General features: G+C 41.6%; 1 protein-coding gene and 1 pseudogene across 2 annotated transcripts in view; both read right to left on the bottom strand.

Moving 5' to 3' along the window:
* The window catches only part of LOC134480541 (uncharacterized), a 176,920-nt gene that overhangs the window by 125,997 nt on the left and 28,516 nt on the right, over positions 1 to 22,407 (bottom strand). The window lies entirely within an intron of this gene.
* On the bottom strand, positions 728 to 8,949 carry LOC148003599 (reticulocalbin-1-like; annotated as a pseudogene). The gene is made up of 4 exons (XR_015629924.1): positions 8,643 to 8,949; positions 5,883 to 6,008; positions 3,805 to 4,346; positions 728 to 2,344 (listed from the first exon to the last, which is right to left on the bottom strand). The product of XR_015629924.1 is annotated as a reticulocalbin-1-like (transcript).

The following is a 22,407-nucleotide window of genomic DNA, read 5'->3' as shown; positions in this document are numbered from 1 at the left end:
GATCACATTAAGTAGTTCCCTGGTGGAATTTTGGTGGTGCTTATGTAGACTATCATATCATCTTCAAATATTAGTATTTTGACTTCATCCCTTCTAATTTTTTCCCTTTGACCTACTTTCATTGTTTGATTGCTATGGCTAGGACTTTAAGTACCATATTGAAAAAGTAGGGAAAGAGTGGTCAGCCGTGTCTAGTCCCTGGTTTAGTGGGATTCCTTCAATTTTCTCAGTTTAGTTTGATGTTAGCTACTGGTTTGATGTATTTTGCATTTTCCTATATTTAGATATGGGCCTTTAATTCCTGATCTTTCCAGGACTTTATTAATGAAAGGGTAATGAATTTTGTCAAATGATTTCTCAGCATCTAATGAAATGATCATGTGTTTTTTTTCCTTTGAGTTTGTTTATATGGTGAATTTCGTTGATGGATTTCTGTATATTAAACCATCCCTGCATACTTGCCATGAGGCCTACTTGATCATGATGGATGATCATTTGGATGTGTTCTTGGATTCAATTTGCAAGAATTTTATTGAGCATTTTTGCATCAATATTCATAAAGCAAACTGATCTGATTTTCTTTATCTTTGTTGTATCTTTGGGTGGTTTAGGTATAAGAGTAATTGTGGCTTCATGGAAGGAATTTGGTAGTGCTCTGTCTGTTTGTATTTTGCGGAGTATTTTGGACAGTATTGGTATGAACTCTTCTATGAAGGTCTGATAGAATTCTGCACTAAATCCATCTGGTCCTGGGCTCTTTTTGGATGGGAGATGTTTAATAGCAGTTTCTATTTCTTTAGGAGTTATGGGGTTGTTTAGATGGTTTATTTGTTCCTGATTTAACTGTGGTACCTGGTATCTGTATAGAAAATTGTCCATTTCCTTCACATTTTCCAGTTTTGTTGAATATATGTTTTTGTAGTAGGATCTGATGATCTTTTTAATTTCTTCAGATTTTGTTGTATGTCTCCCTTTTATTTCTGATTTTATTAATTTGGATACACTCTCCGTGACCTCTGGTTAGTATGGCTAAGTGTTTATTTATCTTGTTGATTTTCTCAAAGAACCAGTTCCTGGGTTTGCTGATACTTTTGATACTCAGTTTTGTTTCTTCTTGTTTGATTTCAGCCCTGAGTTTGATTATTTCCTGCCTTCTACTCCTCTAGGGTTTATTTAATTTTTTTTCTAGTGCTTTTAGGTGTGCCGTCAAGCTGATGACAGATGCTCTCTCCTGTTTCTTTTTGCAGGCACTCAGAGCTGTGAGTTTTCCTCTTTGCACTGCTTTTATTGTGTCCCATAAGTTTGAGTATGTTGTATCTTCACTTTCATTAAGTTCTAAGAAGTCTTTAATTTCTTTCTTATGTCTCCAATGAACAAGTTGTTATTGACTTCAACTTCCATGTATATGTGGGCTTTCTGTTCTATTTGTTGTTATTGATCAGCAGCCTTAGTCTGTGGTTTTTTGATAAATGCATGGGATTACATCTATCTTCCTGTACCTGTTGAGGCTTGTTTTGTGACCGATTATATGGTCAATGTTTGAATAGGTTCCATGAGATGCTGAGAAGAAGGTATATCCTTTCGTTTTAGTATGGAATGTTCTATAAATATAAGTTAAATCCATTTGTTTCATAACTTCTGTTAGTCTTTCTATGTCTCTGTTTAATTTCTGTTCCCTTGATCTGTCCATTGATGAAAGTGGTGTGTTTAAATCTCCAACTATTATTGTTTGTGGTGCAATATATGATTTTTTTTTGAGCTTTAGAAAGGTTTCTCATTGTTTAGGGACACAACTGCTATATACTTTACAAATATAGCAATAACCCAGAACATCCGCAGGAAGCCTGTGACCATTGGCCACACGAAGATGAATGTCTTTCAAAGTTCATCATGATTTTTGGTAAGATCTTCCGCATAATTGGTGGCTTGGCTTCCCATAAACATGGTCCAGTTGTCTAGAATCTCCTCCTTGGTTAGCATCTCATCCTTGCTTTTGTCTGACTCATATACCAGATGCCAGGCCTCAGCCTGTGCATGGTCATAGTCCTGAGGGAGGATCCAATGGTGAATCTCATCCTAATCCAGTTTCCCATCCTTGTTCAGATCTAGGAAATCATTGAACTGCTCCCCAGACAAAACCCAGTCTGTCATAGGGGAATTGTCCACATGGGAAAAAGATGTCCAAAATGTACTCATCCTGGTCCACAAAACCATCCCCGTTCTTGTCGATATCCTCCAGGGTTTCCAGAACTACAATCTCCTTCATATGCTTTAAATCCTCTTAGTGTAGAAAAGCAATGAACCAGTCTTGAGTAGCTGTCAGGTCACCGTCAAGGCCTTAAACCTCCTCTCATTTCACCTTTTTTTTTTTTTTTTGGCTTTGAATCTTTTTATTGGATAATTTTAACTTACATTTTTTTGTTGTTTTCAGTTTTTTTTAAATTTATTTAATACTTAATAATAATTCTTTGTTTTCCGGGCAAACATCCCCCTCCCCCTCCCCTGCCTTATGGGTGTTCCCCTCCCAACCCTCCCCCCATTGCCGCCCTCCCCCCAACAGTCTAGTTCACTGGGGGTTCAGTCTTAGCAGGACCCAGGGCTTCCCCTTCCACTGGTGCTCTTACTAGGATATTCATTGCTACCTATGAGGTCAGAGTCCAGGGTCAGTCCATGTATAGTCTTTAGGTAGTGGCTTAGTCCCTGGAAGCTCTGGTTGCTTGGCATTGTTGTACATATGGGGTCTCGAGCCCCTTCAAGCTCTTCCAGTTCTTTCTCTGATTCCTTCAACGGGGGACCTATTCTCAGTTCAGTGGTTTGCTGCTGGCATTCGCCTCTGTATATGCTGTATTCTGGCTGTGTCTCTCAGGAGCGATCTACATCCGGCTCCTGTCAGTCTGCACTTCTTTGCTTCATCCATCTTGTATAATTGGGTGGCTGTATATGTATGGACCACATGTGGGGCAGGCTCTGAATGGGAGTTCCTTCAGTCTCTGTTTTAATCTTTGCCTCTCTCTTCCCTGCCAAGGGTATTCTTGTTCCCCTTTTAGAGAAGGAGTGAAGCATTCACATTTTGATCATCCGTCTTGAGTTTCATTTGTTCTAGGCATCTAGGGTAATTCAAGCATTTGGGCTAATAGCCACTTATCAGTGAGTGCATACCATGTATGTCTTTCTGTGATAGGGTTAGCTCACTCAGGATGATATTTTCCAGTTCCAACCATTTGCCTACGAATTTCATAAAGCCGTTGTTTTTGATAGCTGAGTAATATTCCATTGTATAGATGTACCACATTTTCTGTATCCATTCCTCTGTTGAAGGGCATCTGGGTTCTTTCCAGCTTCTGGCTATTATAAATAAGGCTGCGATGAACATAGTGGAGCACGTGTCTTATTTATATGTTGGGGCATCTTTTGGGTATATGCCCAAGAGAGGTATAGCTGGATCCCCAGGCAGTTCAATGTCCAATTTTCTGAGGAACCTCCAGACTGATTTCCAGAATGGTTTTACCAGTCTGCAATCCCACCAACAATGGAGGAGTGTACCTCTTTCTCCACATCCTCGCCAGCATCTGCTGTCACCTGAGTTTTTGATCTTAGCCATTCTCACTGGTGTGAGGTGAAATCTCAGGGTTGTTTTGAAAAAGATGTCCACAATGTACTCATCCTGGTCCACAAAACCATCCCCGTTCTTGTCGATATTCTCCAGCGTTTCCAGAACTACAATCTCCTTCATATGTTCTAAATCCTCTTAGTGCAGAAAAGCAATGGACCTGTCCTGAGTAGCTGTCAGGTCACCGTCAAGGCCTTAAACCTCCTCTCATCTCGTGGAGGCAACTTTTTAAAGTTGTGATGATCAGAGCTATCTTGGAATTCAGCAAGGTTTCCCAGGTAGTAGCCATAGGTAGCCTGCTTGTATTCTTCCCAGGAGATTTTTCATCTATGTCCCTATCATAATCCTTCCAGAGTTTAGCCAGATTTTGGTAGATGTATCTTTTCTGTACCTGTTTGACCCAAACTTTCAGGTCTTCAGAAGTCACAAGGCCGCCTCCATCACTGTCAATTGGATCAACAATTTTCCCCAGCCTCTCCTGCTCTCGTCCAGGATTAGCTATCAAATGTCTTGGAGTCCTCCTTGCCCAGGAAGACCTCATGATTGTACAGGAAGCTGTGCTTGTTCTCTGGTGGCCACTAGCCCTGCTCTGAATCGGGACAAACGAAGTGCTCCTTGCTCATCATGCTTTTGGCCCTGAACGCCAAGACCAGTGCCAGCAGCAGCCCATGGAGTGTCCCAGGCTGACATCTGGCACCAGAGTCGTGATCAAAGGGAGGCAGCAGGGAAGTAGGGGCTCAGAGCACCTTAGCCGCTGTCCATCCCCCAGAGAGGGCTTTTGTTACATTTCAAATGTTATCCCTTTTCCTGGTATCCCATCCACAAAACCCCTTATAACATGCCTCCCCCTTCTACTATGAGGGTGTTACCACACCCACCCAAACACCGAGGCCTACCTGCCTCCCTGTTCTGTTTTCCCCTACGCTGGGCCATCAAGCCTTGACAAGACTAAGGGCTTCTCCTCCCATTTGTACCCAAGAAGGCCATCCTCTTCTACATATGCAGCTGTAGCCATGGGTCTGTCCATGTGTACTCTTTGGATGGTGATTTCAGCTCTGGGAGCTCTGGTTGTTTCTTACTGTTGTTCTTATGGGGCTGTACAGCCCTTCAGCTCCCTCAATTCTTTCTCTTACTTCTCCATTGGGGACCCTGATCTCAGCTGAATTGTTGGCTGCAAGCATCTGCCTCTGTATTTGTCATGCTCTTTACCCCACTCTTTTGAGCAGATCACCACAGAGCAACGAAGATGTATTGTCTTGGAGTGATGATCTGTAGACAAATAGATGATTTCTTAATTCCTAAGGATGGTTCTATAAGAATTCCTAAAATTAGATTAGTAATTTTAAGCTTTTATAATACGACTGCTATTATGTTTTCTCTCATAATCAAAATTGCATTGAGAACTCTGCCATTCTTAAAGTGTTATGAGTGAATTGCTTCTGTAATACCAAGCAGGATCTACAAGTTAGAGCCCATCCTAAGAGGGTGTAAACCAATTAACCAAAGTTCATAAAAAGAGAACTAATGATTTACTATAGGTACAAGGACTTAACATAATTGACTGGATTTGCCTATAGGTAATGTTCCTTATTCTTTTCTCATAAAAATTACAGCTTTTAACTCTCCATGAACGTGCAGAGCCAGTGACAGATGATGATGGTTTATCCTGATGATTACTCTTGATGGATGTGCATGTAAACATTCTCTGTCGTAAACTGATTATCCAACTTATGATTTGAATACCTGTGCAAACTTGTGGTGAACTTTTCACCATGTGATGCTGTGTTCAGAAAGATATACAAATGCTGAGGACAAAGAGAGAGAAGCTTTTAAGACAGAACTGAGCTGAAGAGAACAGAACTCAAGAAGAACTTGAGTAAAGTAAAGGCATAGCGTTGAGAGTAAGGCATTGAGAGTAAGGAAATTATTGTGTCATAAGAGCAAGAGGAAAGGAGATAAGAAGAAGAGAGCAAGGAGAACTTTTTAAGCCATACTTTATGGAGGCAAACTTTTGTCTTTTAGGAAAACTGAAGAACTTAGAAATAAAGGTTAAAATCACTGCTCTTCAGCCTTCAGCCTGGCTCACTGGCTAGCCTGTGCTCTTCAGTCAGGCTCACTGGCTAGCCTCTGCTCTTCAGTCAGGCTCACTGGCTAGCTTCTGCTCTTCAGTCAGGTTCACTGGCTAGCCTCTGCTCTTCAGCCTGGATCACTGGCTAGCCTCTGCTCTTCAGTCAGGCTCACTGGCTAGCCTCTGCTCTTCAGTCAGGCTCACTGGCTAGCCTCTGCTCTTCAGCCTGGCTCACTGGCCTATGGGGCCCTAGCACATTGCTTAACCATCTGCTCATGACTGCCTGACCACGCTGACCACCTGTCCGCCCTGACTTCTTAAAGTCGTCCTCTAGAAAGAGCACAAGAAACCAAAGAGAAACACCACAGCAAACTTTTCCCATGGGCTTTGCTTAAGATTAAGTACTTTCATTATTTCTTTAAAAAAGTGAAATATAATTTCCGCTATTCATATGGCCAAGAGAACTGTGCAGTAGTCATTGCTTTATGGAATTTGGGGCTAAATCAAAAGACTCCTTTATTCTATTATGATGTTATCTGTATGCTGTACGATGTATCTTTAGAAAACACAACACTAAATTCCTAAAGTCTAGATGTTTTAAGACATCACCTCATGGAGAAACTTAACTGCTTACCTATCTAGACTGGCCTCTTTTGCTATACTGCAGGTACAATCAAGTTTCCACACTACTTCCATGATTTTCAAGAATGATTAAGAGAAAAATAAGTTGGGGTTGGGGATTTAGCTCAGTGGTAGAGTGCTTGCCTAGGAAGCGCAAGGCCCTGGGTTCGGTCCCCAGCTCCGAAAAAAAGAACCAAAAAAAAAAAAAAAAGAGAAAAATAAGTTGAACATAATGGCCAGAAAGGGGATTCTGTCAAGTTGTCGTATGTGGGACAAGATACCAAGCTATGACTGGTAAGCCGAAAACCACCTGTTCCCGAAAGTAACAGAACTTACAGAAAATACATCCTTTCTTATCATTCCTCTGCCCCGATGGTCAGAGATTTATTGAGCACCTACTACAATCCTAGCCCTGTGCATCTAAGGGTGTAATGGTGAATAAAAAAATTAATAAAAAGCTTCATTATGGAATAAAGAGAAATGAAACATAACTTTGAAACTCAGAATTCAATATAAGCAATATCACCATTTCTTTAACTGGTGATTTCTGAAAACTTCATCATTTTTTCCATGGGCTTCTACAGTAATGATACTCAGTCTCGATTTTATAAGTCACAAAGAGGCAACTCACACTTCTTTCTTGGCTCCCACAACTGTCAAAGGGAACAACACTGTCGCTGTCCATTGTGCTTCCCTATCAATCCTGCTATGGATGGTAATACATTCCAGTCTTTTTAATGTGTAAACAGGACACCACTTGAGGGGAAAGGTTATTACAATTACCCAAACCGGTATATTCTCTAAAATTTTCACATAGCATTTTACTGATATAACAATGTAAATTCACCACAAATATTTAACCAATGAAAACAGAAATATTGAATAGCTCTGCAAATAGGATTGATAATCATAGACACTTGAAAACAACTATCATGGAAACAAACGACGTAATAGGAGAAAAGATACATCACTAAAAGGTACAGAAGCAGCAAAAAAGACACTATATTTCTTGGTTTGAAAGTTAGGTGATACACTTGATCTTTAAAGACAGGCAATGTACTTGATCTTTAAGCCCCGTCCACACAGAAACTGCAGTAGATGAGAATCTTTTGTAAGATTTATTTATTTATATGTGAGACCACGCAGCTGTCTTCAGACACACCAGAAGAGGGCATCAGTACTCCTTACAGATGGTTGTGAGCCACCATGTGGTTGCTGGCATTTGAACTCAGGACCTCTGGAAGAACACTTGGTGCTCTTACCCACTGAGCCATCTCTCCAGCCCTCACAATGGCCTCTTACACAGCATCACAGTGGTCTATTTCACTAGATGGCTCCAGGATGATAACAGAGAAACTTTCACAGTTCCTGAGCACTTCTGAGTTCAAACACCACCAGTGCCCACTCTGTGCTGTTGGCACATTCTGACCTTCTCCTAAGGGTTGTCAGCCACAAAAGGGACGGGTTAGCCCCAGACAGCATTCACTGCCCAATCCTAAAAACCCCCTCGATTCTGAAAAAGCCACATTCCATGCTTGCTCCATATTTGAGGAAGCCAAATGGTTGATCTGGCTCAAGGCTCTACTTTTCTTAGCTCATCAACTTTCTTTTTCCACTTCTTGTCACAAGAAGTATTTTTTTTATGCTGCAACTACACTGCAGTGTTTGAAGGAAAACACCATAAACTCTGGGTGTCACCTCTTGAAATTTAAAATTCACAAAACAATTCGTGGCTTTCTAATCAGCACCATGAAAAATAAACAAAAACAAGCAAAACCATTCCAAAGGAACTTGCTGATCTGAAGGTCTGCTCATAGCAGGCAGGAAAGAATTAAATTATGCAGAACTGTAATCTCTCAGAGCTTTGGAGGCTAAAAAAGAGGAAATTTCTGTTTATGTTCCCTTTTTCCGAGTAATTGAAGGAGGGTATTTTACATCCTCTAAATACAATCTCTTACAAGGGGCAACCAATTACAAAGTAGATCAGAAGAAATCTATTAAATAATACATTCATTGCCTGAGGTTTTAAGAAAATATTTTCCCACGATCCCCATCCTTTAACATACAATTGAAACTGAAAGAGCGTACCCCTAAACGGGGAGCCGCGTCTCTCGCTCTGATCGCGGGGTGGGGTGCCCCCAGAAATCAAGAGTAGCCATTCTTGATGTAACAGCAAGAGGTAGCTTTTGTTAAGGAGATCCCGGGTCTTAGCTGGATCCCGGGTAGACACGTATCTCACACAGGAGACAGAGGAATCGACCCCGAGCTTCCAAACTCGGGGGTTTATATAGGGGCATTTGCGAGGTTACACATGATTGGTCAATTCAAAAGGTGCACGGTTACTTTCGGCGCAAAATGACATCAGCAAGGAGTATGTGTTATCTAGCAGCTCGGGGTCCGCAGGAGCACCACGCCTCGAGGTCCCCTGGCAGGGCTTGCCTGGGCTTCTTCCTGGACACTGCAAGGCTTCAGTCTCCGTTGGAAACCCCGCCGCTGTCATAGCGCGCCCTCCCGTGGCCGAGGTGACCCCCAACGCCCTTACCGCCCCCTTCCCTGGCCGCTTCTTCTGCTTTTTCTTTTCTTTTTTTCTTTTCTCTTTTTGTTCACGATGTGGCTCCTGCGAAGAGCTCGCCTCCAGCAAGGAGGACATCGTGCAGGCAGAATCACCTCTGGACCCTGCCGGGGTCGGAGAGGGAGAGAGAGGAGTCAGCTTGGGCGGGGGCGCCCTGACTGCAGGCACCTGCGGAAGGAAAACTCGCCCAGGCACACGCGCTGCTGATGGCGCTAAATATAACGCACGCGCCCCGCCCCCTCAGGCCCCGCGCTCACCCACGAGCTCCGCGTGCCCTGAGGCCGGGCCTGGGCGCGGTCGAGCGGCGGCGTGGGAAGGACACGTGTGCCCACTCCGCGGTGCAGGCAACACCGGGAGGCGGGACATGGCGAGGCGTGTGGTGTGGAGCTCCGGGCTCCGCCCAGGCCCGTCAGTCCCCCCTCAGGGCTCTGCAGTGGCCCAGGGCGGCTTCTGGGGGCCCCGGGACCACTGTGACCTACCCGAGGCCATTGCCTCCGGAGCTTCGCGCTGCCCCAGGCTGGAGGCTTGGACATTGTGATTGTGGTTGCCACTCTCCTAGGCTGGCTCAGCAGGGCGCAAGCCACCACCACCTTTCCTCACCTGAAGGCATCCTGATGGTGCTTCAGAGCCCATGTCCAGCAGGCGAGCCTCAGGACACGGGGCCATGGTCTTGGCTCTGCCCCCTGTTGCCAGCCCCTCACACATATGGCAGCATCACACACATGGCTCCTTCTACCAACCGCCACTAATTACCATTTGGACATTCCATTACAGTGTTGTCAAGAAGAAAGATTGCAAACAAACACGAAAAGAATGAAATTTAAAATCTTTTTTATCAGGTTGGAGAGATGGCTTGGTGGTTAAGAGCGCTGCTTCTCCATTGCTCCCAAGTTCAATTCCCAGCAACCACATGGTGACCTACAACTATCTGTAGTGGGATCCAATGCCCTCTTCTGTCTGAATCTCTCTTCTGAGATGCAGGCACACTCGCAAACAGAGTGTTGATGTACATAAATAAATAAATCTTTAAAAATAAAACCTTCTAATCAGTTAATGTATCTACATCTAGAAGCTAGAAAAGGGTCACAGCAATATTAAAAATAACTCAGAAATAGTAAAGGGATGTACGAGAGTCACAAAATTCACTGGGCAAGATGGTGTATACCTGCAATCCCAACACTCACAAGGCTGAGGTAGGTGGATTGCCTTGAGTTCAAGGCTAGACTAAAGTGTGAGTCCTTGTACTAGAAAACAGAACAATTGGGGAGGGGATGGAGAGAGAGACAGAGAGACAGAGAGACAGAAGAGACAGAGAGACAGAGAGACAGAGAGGGAGACAGAGACAGAGAGACAGAGATAGAGAGAGAGAGAGAGAGCTTGATGTCATTTCCTGCACTGATGACAAGCTACTGAAGAATGTGAATGTCTCCTATCAAGCACAGAGAGTGCTAATGACAGAATGGGTTTCTTATTAAGATATCATAAACTATAGATGGAAAAGTAAAGGAATGTATAATAAATAAAAGAGAAATCAGACATCGGAAACCTAAATTTAGAAGACTGTATATGTTTAAGTCACAGGGGAGGGAATGGGACGATGTGGGGGAGAGAATAATCAGAATAAATTATATATGTGTATGAATATGGAAACTAAGAGCAAGCAATGAAAAGAGAAAAGCAGGTTTATTTTACGATGAAATTGAGTTCCCATATGACACTATGTAACATTTTGTAAATTGATTATATGAATTATCAGCAATAAAAATCAAATGTTATTAAAGATGTGGTTGTGTTCATATTAATTAGAAATGTTTTAAATTCTTTTTATTTATTTGCTTATTTATTGATTGATTTTTTTTAAGATAGGGTTTTCCTATATAGACCAGGTCGACTTCAAAAAACAGATCCACCTGCTTATGCCTTCAAAGTGTTAGGATCAAAAGTGTATACTCACACATGAAAGTTACATTCTTAAAGTGATAAAAAAGAAAGTACGGTTATCAACATGGTACAATTATTGAATAGTGATCAAGTGAATGGAAATATCAGAAACACATTTAAGGCATTAGGTCACTGTTGTTAAAAGGATCTTAAACAGCATATATAATTCAAATCATCCAGGATACACATTTCGAAAAAAAACAAGGAACTGGGTAAAGATGATTTAAATTTTTTAATCTATTAAAAATTTTAAAGTGCATTCGATATGAAAGTGTAAGTGATATACTTCACATTTTTCTTATATACCATCTTCAATTTTATGTGCATTCTGCAAATATTGTCCATGTTTATTCAGGCTCTTAATATTTCCCCATGACTGATAACATTCACAGAAATCATATTGAGCAAAATGTATATGTTGACGTATAATAGAATTGTATTCTACACAGTATAGCATAGAAATATGTATATATAACTTCCCATATATGTGTGTATATACATATGTAAATGGCTCAAGAAAATGAGTATCACTTTATCATTGTAGTATTATTTTCATCAAAATCCTGAGAACATTGAAATGGCATCAAATACTGACCAGATTGGCAAAAAACAAAAAAAAAAAAAACAAAACAAAAAACAAAAAGAAAAAAAAACTCCAAAAAATAAAACTCTTATAAAGAATCTAACGATACTAGCAAAAGATGCAAAAATATTAAAGTCTCAATGAAAAAAAAAGCCCAGATGAAATACTGTATATTTTCTCAACTCTAGGATAATGTATTTTTGTACAACTATCAATAAAAGGCCTGAATTTTGAAGAATTCAAAAGTAGCGCAGTATAATTATGCACTGGACAATACTGTTGCATACCATTTTACATAACTGCATACACTCTCGTTCTTTTGTTCCATGGTCTAGCGACGAACTCGGGTAGATTTATGGGGAACCATTGCACTGTAGACTTAAACTGGATTAATTTGGGGATGAGTAAGTCGTATTTTGTTAAAGTTGCTTTAAAAATAAACCGTTGGATATTAGTTCAGCAAGTAATTCTCCCTGAAGGAAAAACCAGACACCAAGAACCTAGACCACTTCTGTCCAGGAGAAATTTCTAGATGATAGAAATATTCTATATCTGCTGTGTTTCTGGCTATGGATTCTGGCTGGCTGTTTGCCTCCTGGTTTGCCTGCTGTGACTAAAGAGGCAGATTTTAGTTCTAAGTTCAGTTCATCTCAAATAGCCATGTGTGACCAGTGGGTGCCATTTGGACAGTGTAGCCACAGAAAACTGAAGCAGTGTAACCAAAGACTCACCTAGGAGTCAGTTGACCTCCTAGAAGTGACTTGGGAAAACGTTGGCAATGATAGCCTCTTGGGGAGCTCACCTTCACCAAAAGCAAACTGTGAATCCTTACTCTACTGCAATAGTCAGAATGCAACTGGTCTCACACCCACCCCAACCCTCACCAAAGACACTTGAGAGGGAGCTGAACCCACTGTGTGCTTTAGATTTCAGTTTAGAAAGCACTTCCTTCAAAGTGGAGCAGACTGAGATTGCCAAGTCCTTTGCGTGGATCCAGGGACTTGGGCCTGACCAGGGGTGAGGAGGAAATGAAGAATGACATTGGACACACATACATGGGGACGTCTGGGTCCATGGGCTGCAGCATCCCAGAAGCTCAGCATGTTTATTATATAGAGTTGGCCAGGAAGCAGGGCTGTTGCAAGGGGCAGCAAGGAGGTGGGCATTACATGCAGATAAACAAGGAGGGGAGGACTATGCATATGTAACTGACAAGGGGCAGATTTAGCTAATCTCAGTAGGAGCAGTCTCTGCAGGGGGCAGTCTTCAGGCTGTAAATATCCAGATGGGGCCAGGGAGAAAGGTAGAGTAGACTTTATCTACACACACTATCAACACCATCCTGGGAAGGCTTTGTCATGTCTCTGAGCCTCAAGGGTTATGGGGGCCTTTGCCTTTTCCCCATGGATAAATGGCTTTGGGTCCATGGCATGGTCATATCATTTTTACAACACACATCCTCTTAGGGCTGCAGTTCCTCAGGACTTCCTCTGCTCCCACAGTGAGATCTCAAAAGAAAAACAGAAACCAAACAAAGAAAAAATGTGCTCAGTGAACTGGTTAATTCCCTAAACTATACAGATCCAGTGTCCTAAGTCTAGGACTTCCTCAAAGGCTACAGAAAATCCTGTGGACCTAAAATAAGCAAGAAAAAAAAGAGAAAAAAGGAAAAAAAAAACAAAGACCCTTGTCCCCTCCACAAAAAATGAATGGGAGAAAAAATTATTAAAGGTTTTCATAGAAAATTGTTTAAGAAAAACACACGGGAATTGTACTTAATAGAATTAGTGTGCTGAGATGTGAGGCCCACTCACATCATGCAGCATTTGGAAGTCTCAGACAACTTAACAGAAGAGGACTCCTAATTATTCTTTGTGACCACTCTCCACATACTACTCACAGCTTAATACTAACCTTCATAATTGAGTTGGGGATAGTATTCACCATAGCAGATAATTGAAGCATTTGTGCACACAGACACAAACACACATACACACACACACACACAAACATGCACACAAAACACACACACTCACACACACTCACACACATACACACAGACACACACATGCACACAAAACACACACACACATTCACACACATACACACAGAAATACACACATGCACACAAAACACACACTCACACACACTCACACATACACACACACTCACACATACACACACACAAAACACACACAAAACACAAACAAAACACACACACTCAGGAGCACACACAAGAGAAATGCATATTCTATGAAGTTTCTTGGCATATTTTTATTTGTAAGCCTCAATGCTGGAGTGTTCTTGGTTTTGCAAAAAGTGGGGGGAAAAGTCAGGCTTCATTTTACCCCTTTTGAAATGACAGATATCTGTGTGTTAAACATACTCTGATGGCTGTCCAGGCTGCCTCGGCCTATTTGACAGCATCCAGGTCACCTTGGTCAGGACAGTGGTTGCTCTTCTTATTGGCAACTGGTTTGCATCACAAGAGTTTTTCACATCCTTACCAATATTAGAAGTTTGGTGACACAAGCAGCTGGACAAACAGTAAAATTATTGTGGTTTTGCCTTTCTGGAGGACATTAAAATTTACATGTTTTGCATATGGCTTTTTTTCTTACCACTTAGTCCTGCTTTAGCGCTGTTCAAATGTGGCCATGCAGCCAGCATCCCTTTGCTCCAGGCTCTCAGCACCCCATTCCTGTCACTGATCTGATGCATACTTGGTCCCAGAGATGGACAGCAGAGGGACTTGACACACAGCGTCCACTCTGCTCCACTGCTTTGCTTTTTGTAAATTCTTTACAATGGCTATTTCTTGATTTATTATTACTATGAACCTGACTTTTCTTGATATTTTGAGATAGGATCTTATTACACAGCCCAGGCTGGCCTTGATTTCCCAAATCTCTGGCCTTAGTCTTCCACCATTCCCTGATTCTCAATTTGTTATTAGAGGTAGTTGTATGGCCCCATTTCCAAATCAAATGTTCTTCTGGCTTTATGACTTTGCTCTTTCCACAGACTTTTATTAATTATGCAAAGTAGATGGTGTTTAATGTTTAAATACTAGATATATTAACACGTCAGTCCCCAAGACAACTCTGTGAATTAACACTCGTTATCATCATCACTGTGCAGATAAGGGAATTGCGTCACACAAAGGTAAAATAACTTCTCCACGGTTGAACATCCAATGGGTGTGAGAGCCAAGCTTTGAGTCCAACTACAAAGTAGATCGGCCTATAATGTGTCTGCTGCTGCTGTATATTCAAATGGTAAATTCTGTACCCTAAGGTCTGGTTGCTCCAAGACAAGGAGATCCTCATGTATACCAGATTTTCTTTCTTTCTTTCTTTCTTTCTTTCTTTCTTTCTTTCTTTCTTTCTTTCTTTCTTTCTTTTTTGCCTCCTAAGTTATCCCTGATTGGTTAATAAAATCCCTACAACATGGGCTTGGAAGAAGAGAGGGGACAGAGCAAAGTTTCCCTGGGTCTGGGGGCTCAGGCAGGGTCCACAAGGAGAGGGAAAAGACATGGAGGAGAAGGAAGGAGACACCACCCCATAGGGTAGGTGGATCGTGAGTGTATTACCATGAGGGGCAGCCTGTCAGAACAGGCGTGGCCCAGGCAGAGCATGGCAAGCAATACCTCGGGGTTATGGACAGGGAAGCAGAAAAAATAGCACAGAGGGTTGATGTCTGCCCAGCTCTAGTACTTTAAGCCTTATTCTAAATCTAAAAGTTTTGTGTCTTTTATTTGGGAACCAAATGATCTACGGTGGGGTAGAAACCCCCTAATAATATTTACTGTAGCAATGGCCACTCAATTATTGTGGTATTTTAAATATAACACACATTGAATTTCACAATTCAGATGCAAGGCTTTTTATGTTTCCAATGTGACTGTACACCTGAGGTCATGTCTAGGTATAGAGACAGAACATGGCAGAAATACCTAGAACATTTTAAGGTCATCACACTGACCACATGAAAGCCACAGGCTATACAGACTATGACAGATGAGGAGAAGGCTTAGCGCTCTCTGGAGTCCCCTTCCCTAGACTTGGGATAAGACTTCCAGTAAGTCAAGACCATATTCCTCTTCCATTTCTCAAGGAGCCAGGGGTAGACCCACATATATGATTTCTTTCCCTGCAGGGTTTTTTTTTCAAAGCGCTGCCCTTTTAAGGAATTGGCAAAGGTAAGCACCATCAGAGGAAGGCCAGCATATGAATTCTGTATAACTCTGCTCTGACAGCATGTACCTATCAAGTACTGGAAGCCTTGCTGGAAATATTAATCAACCTCTAGGATCAAAAGGAAACAACCCGAGGGCCATATGGCTGTAAAGCAAGTCTGAAACCATAGCCCAGTATGGAAGTTCAGCCTTGGATCTTACATCAAACAGCGATAGCATCCAAAAGAAAAACGAAACTGAAATGGCAAGGTGACTGGTAATGACCTCATGGCCAGGATATCTAAGTCATGTGGAAAGATCCCAGTGCAAAGACACATGTCCACGAAGCTGTCACCAAGAATCCCTATTCTGTGTTCTACAACATTATATACACACACACAAAGAATACTCATTTATGGTCAGCTATGGGGATTGATTCTCTGGGAATCTGACTTTGAGATTGACATAGATGTATAAAGGTGTTTGACAAGTGCTCTTGGGGACTATGGCTGTGACAAAGAGGAGAGAAGAGGATGGGGCGGAGAGCACTCTGGATCTAATGCAGTCACAAGGGTATGCAGGCAGCCCTGTGTGGGGCGCAGGAGCTGGCCTGACCCTGAAGTCTTAGCCTGCACTGGAACAAGCAGGAGGCCCGGCCTTAAAGTCTTCATTGGCTAAGGACGAGGTTCCTGGTCAGAACCCAGTTACCACATTTTAACCACATAGCCATCCCTTCTCCATTATCATTCTTCCTGAATTTCCAAGTCCTATCATGAGGATATTTGGGGCTCCACTCTGATCTTTTACTCATAGCAAACATAAAAATCAGGTGGATGGGCAGGGAGTGGAATGGCCTAAGATTAGGCTAAACCTCAATTTTAATGGGTCCATAAGTTCAGGAGGGAGTCCATTGGCATTGTCATGTGTGGCTTCTGTGTTCTTATCCCGGGTGAGCTGACTCTGTGATACGATGCCACCTCACCTCACAGATATCAGGGTGAAAATCATGTATGACTTTTCTGGGAAGAACTCTGCCTTTTCCTACCATCTGGAGTTATACAACATCTCTATGCACAGCTCAGAAGAGAGGGGTGGAGATTGTGGAGGCCTTAGAAGTTGAGGATCTTTTCTGATTAAGGCACATATTTTTTCCTATGTAATTTTTCCCTTGCTCTTTCCCTAATGATGGCTGACTTCATTCCTGGCCTGAAGTAAACTGGATTCTAAGGTTTTGGATTAGAGAAGCCCCCATTTTTGAGATGACAGGGCCAGCAAGGGATTCCACTGCATACAGGTTCCTATTCCTAAGGAAGTTGTTGCTACAGAATCACAGAATGTGGACAGCAGCACAGGATATCTCCCAGCTTTCTCTCCTGCACGTGCTGCAACTGTAACAAGGCTGTTTGTTTGTTTGTTTGTTTGCTTTTTATTGGAAATACCTAAAAGCTGGTCAGAGTTAATACATGCCTTTAATACCAGCACCCACAAGGTATTTTTGTTTTTGCTTTTGTTTTTGTTTTATTTCATTTCATAATTTCTGTAATTGTTGTTAGGATTCTTATTGTTTTCTTTGGTAATTCCCTTTAGCCATTCAATTTGTATATAGAATGTAAAGCCATGCTCTGCATGGTCCTCTTATTAATGTTAAGGATTTTATTCTTACCACCAATGCCACAGATGAACACAATATTTACTTTCAAATCAGGGAAACAGGCATAAAGAAGAGAGCTATGTTGTTTGGTCTCAGGTAAGCAGGCAATCAGGAGTATAGGATGGCTTCCCAATGTTTTGGATTAGGTAAGCTTTTGTTATTGAGATGAGAGGCCTCTGCTGAAACCTTCAGTTGAGTAACAGAGAGTCTGGAAAGACTGAAAGAGTGGTTGCACCTTGAAAGTGAAGGCTGGCCCTTCAGTGCCTCTGCAGCCTGAGGCAGAGTTCTGTTGGGAACACAAGAGCACTTGGCCAGAGATCATAGGGGACTGCATTTTGGTTGAGCCCTGAGACCTGGATGAGCAGAGGCTTCCACAGTTTTGAAAAGGGAAGCAGAGTCACATAGATGCGAGGGAACAATGGATCTGTGATCTGCATGTTATCCACTTCATTTATCTTTGCAGTGTACATCATATATGTAAACGACAAGGGCATCCTACTTTATCACATCTAGTCTCTCTAGATATAAAGCATGTGCAAGTGTAAACACAGTAGATTTAGTTCAGCAATACATTGTGTCCCATTTTGTTAAAGACCTTTATTTTATTGCTATTTATATATTTTTTCTTTTTCACTTTACGTTCTGCTCACTGACTCCTGATACTTAATTACTCTCTCCCACAATCCTTCCCCAATTCTCCTGGCACAGTCTTCTCTGAGTGTATGAGGGCCAACTGTTTGAGTACCTCCTGTCTTTTACCAAAGCCTTTCCTGGGGCATTGTTGAGGATGCTGGTTTTGCATGCCTTGGACTTGGCTTTCTTCATGCTCCATTTTCCTGGCTTTGAGAAGTTTGTGAACAACTGTCTGTGAACTTGGTACTTCATCCAGATGGTACACAAGAGGTAGTGGTTTTGTTAATATTTTTGAGAGTATATTTCAATCAAACCTCTCCTACTAATATCCTAACAATGACAAAGGTAATGGGAGGCTACACATCTACTTCATTAGTTTTCAGTTTTTCTCAGACAAGCAGTGTAGAAGCCCACAAAGCTGGCAAAGTTAAGTGAGGTCACGCAGGGGTCCTAAGAGCACAGTCCTACTTTCTTAGAATAACTCATAGGGACTTACCATATCCATACACCCGTAGCTCCATATGCACTGGACCCCAGGGAAGTACTCAACATTCATTGCTTTTGTCACTCAGTTTGCCACAAATGGTAGAAATCTGAAAATTTCAGCAAATTTGAAGGTGTGAATAACTCCCAGTGACTGGAGTAAGCTCAAACAGTCTGTGACAACGAAGAAATGATTAAGTATCCAAGAGAGAAGACCCTCACCAGGATCGTAGTCCTATTCCAGTAAGAAAATTTAATAATAAGGCTTCAGGTGAAAAGATAAATTAGGAGGTCTAGGCCAAATATTTTGTCCTCTGCCCTCAGGGTTGCAGCCATTCTGTCAGACTTTCCTGGCCCTCTCACAGTATCAGAGTTCTCACCTGGAAGCAGGAATATCTGGAAGGCACATAATACATATCCACAGACTACTCTTTGGGTACAAACTGACAGGCAACTTCAAGGCTTAAAGTTATTCTCTCTCTCTCTCTCTCTCTCTCTCTCTCTCTCTCTCTCTCTCTCTCTGTCTCTCTCTCTCTTTCTCTCTCTCTCAGCTTGAGGCTGCACACACTCTGCATTCTTTTGTGCACTCTGCCTTTTTTATTGCAGTTTTCTTTTCTCAAACTCCCACAATCATGCACACGTCTGTTCATTATCTTTCACGCACCCACACACTCTTCATACACAGCTCACACATATCTCACACACACCACATGCACTCTCCTGTCACTCACACACACAGTCTTCATAAACACCTCATACATATCTCACACACACCACATGCACTCTCCTGTCACGCACACACACACTCTTCATACACACCTCATACATATCTCACACACACCACATGCACTCTCCTGTCACTCACACACACAATCTTCATACACACCTCACATTCTCTCCTCACTCATTCTCACATAATCTCCTCATGCTCTCTCCCTGGCTCTCACATTTGTTCTCAGACTCGCTCTCTCATTAGCTCCCTCATTCACTCTTCACATTCTCTCTCCACTCACTCTTCACATGCTCTTCTCATGCTCTCTCATTCGCTCTCACATTTGTTCTAACATTTGCTCTGTCATTTACTCTCTCATTCACTCGCTCATGTTCTCTCTCATTTACTCTTCACATGTTCTGTAGCCTTTCTCTTGCCCCAGTCCTTTATTAATAATCCAAAAACAGGTAGAAAAAAGACATTGTGTAATCATTGCCAAATCAAATGCAAAGAATGACTACATCTCACCAAGAACTAAGAATTACAACTGTTCCCCAAAGTTTCAGGCTTGCCCTATACCCAGGCCTGTGGCCAATATAATAATAATAATTGTAAACTTATCATTATTTAAATTTTAACTCTTTACTTTTATACTTCAGAGACCAAATAATAATTGTAAACTTATCATTATTTAAACTTTAATTCTTTACTTTTATACTTCAGAGTCCAAAGCTCCGAGATCAGCTAATTGAATTTTCCTGTGACACTCTAATGATAAATGACATAGGCAAAACTGCCAGGCAGTGGCCAGAAAGAATCAAGGTAACCCTTAGCACACTAATTCCACTAGCGTTCTGCTCCTTGCACACAATGACTCTCATAAGGGTTCCAGTAGTTAGACTTGGTTTACTTGTATATTATTTTATATATTCTATACTTCCTTAACCAGTCTATAATATTATGTAAAACTTACTTCCTAACTTCAATAACTTTTTCCTTTCTTGGGGTCCCAATGTTGGCTCTAATTCATTTTCTCTTATTTTCTTCAAGCTGTCTTTGGAGGTCAAACCCTAATCTAGAACAACAATTCTGCAGTTATAACATTTTTTCCAAGATGAGAATACACAGTATCCACCTGGGCCACTAGGGCTGTGCTGTGCTGTGCCCCTATGCATCAATTTCCAATTGTCTAAGAATCATAACATCAAGGAACATCTAGTTTCACAGAATTCACCAGAGCAGAAGGAGAAAGAAGTAGGAAAGTCAATATAATACAATAATTGTGCACACCAAGGAAAACTGATAGGCAGTCACACACAAATGAAATCTATACAGCCGTTGTCTAGGGCTAAGGTTTGGAGAAATGGAAACAACCAGTTTTTACAAAAAGCTACTGCGGGCTACTGAGATGTCTCCATTGTCTGTTGTCCCCAGCATTAGCCAGAACTCAGACAACAAAGGGAGGTCAAAAGGATACAGATTGGAAAGGAAGAAGCCAAAATATCACTGTTGCAGAGGATAGGGTAGTATACATGGGACACCCCAAAAGTTACAACAGAGAACTCCTAAGCCTGATAAACAAATTCAGCAAAGTGGTTGCGTATAAAATTAATTCAAACAAATCAGTAGCCTTGCTCTACACAAAAGATAAACAAGCTGAGAAAGAAATTAGGGAAATGACACCTTTCATAACAGTCCCAAATCATATAAAAATACCTCAGTGTGACTTTTATCTAACAAGTGAAAGATCTGTGTGACAAGAACTTCATGATATGAAGAAAGAAATCGAAGAAGATCTCAGAAAATGGAAAGATCTCCCATTCTCATGGGTTGGCATTATGAAGATAGTAAAAATGGCCATTTTCCCAAAGTGACCTACAGTTGCAATGCAATCTCCATCAAAATTCAATTCCAATTCTTCATAGGGTTAGATAGAACAATTTGCAAATTCATTTGGAATAACAAGTAACGCAGGATAGCTAAAACTATCCTCAACAATAAAAGGACTTCCCTGGGAATCACCATCCCTGAACTCAAGCAGTTTACAGAGCATTAGTGATAAAACTGTATGGTATTGGTATAGAGACAGGAAGATAGACCAGTGGAATAGATCTGCAGACCCAGAAATGAACCAGCACACCTATGGTCCCTTGATTTTTGACAAAGGAGACAAAAGCATCCAGTGGGAAAAGGATAGCATTTTTAGCAAAGGGTGCTGGTTCAAATGGAGGTCAGCATATGGAGGAGTACAAATCATCCCCATCTTATTGCCCTGTGTAAAGCTTAAGTCCAGGTGGATCAAGGACCTCTACATCAAACCAGATCACTCAAACTAATAGAAGCAAAAGCGGGGAAGAATCTTGAAGACATGGACACTGGGAAAAATTTCCTGAACAAAACACGAATGGCTTATGCTCTAAGATCAAGAATAGACAAATGGGACGTCATAAAGCTACAAAGCTTCTGTAAGACAAAGGACACTGTGGTTAGGACAAAACAGCAACCAACAGACTGGGAAAAGACCTTTACTACTCCTACAACTGATAGAGGGCTAATATCCAAAATATACAAAGAACTCATGAAGTTGGACTGCAGGGAGACTAATAACCCTATTAAAAATTGCAGTTCAGAGCTAAACAAAGAATTCATAGCTGAGGAATATGGAGTGGCTGAGAAGCACCAAAAGAAATGTTCAACATCTTTAGTTATGTGGGAAATGCAAATCAAAACAACCCTGAGATTCCACCTCACACCAGTCTGAACAGCTAAGATAAAACACTCAGGTGACAGAAGATGCTTTTGCAGATGTGAAAAAGAGGTACACTCCTCCATTGTTGGTGAGATTGCAGACTGGTACAACCATTCTGGATATCAGTCTGGAGGTTCCTCAGAAAATTAGACATTGCACTAGCTGAGGACCCAGCTATACTTCTCTTGCACATATACCCAAATGATGCTCCAACATACAACAGGGCACATGCTCCACCATGTTCATAGCAGCCTTATTTATAATAGTCAGAAAATGAAAAGATCCCAGATGCCCTTCAACAGAGGAATGGAAACAGAAAGTGTGGTACATCTACACAATGGACTACTACAGATATATAAAAAACAATGACTTCATGAAATTCATAGACAAAGAGAACGAACTAAAACATATCCTCGTGAGTGAGTTAACCCAAGGACAGAAATACACACATGGTATGCACTCATTGATAAGTGGATATTAGCCCAAATGCTCAAATTCTCCAAGATTCACAGACCAAATGAAATTCAGGAAGTATGACCAAAATGCTGATTCTTCACTCCTTCCTTTAAAGGAGAAGAAGAATCCCTATTGAAGGGATAGGGATGCA

The sequence above is a fragment of the Rattus norvegicus genome, chromosome 9 (genome assembly GCF_021556685.1).
Source record: "Rattus norvegicus strain SHRSP/BbbUtx chromosome 9, alternate assembly SHRSP_T2T, whole genome shotgun sequence".
Lineage (NCBI taxonomy): Eukaryota > Metazoa > Chordata > Mammalia > Rodentia > Muridae > Rattus > Rattus norvegicus.
Note: the sequence above shows the minus strand (reverse complement) of the source record. Positions and strands in the feature narration are given on the sequence as shown.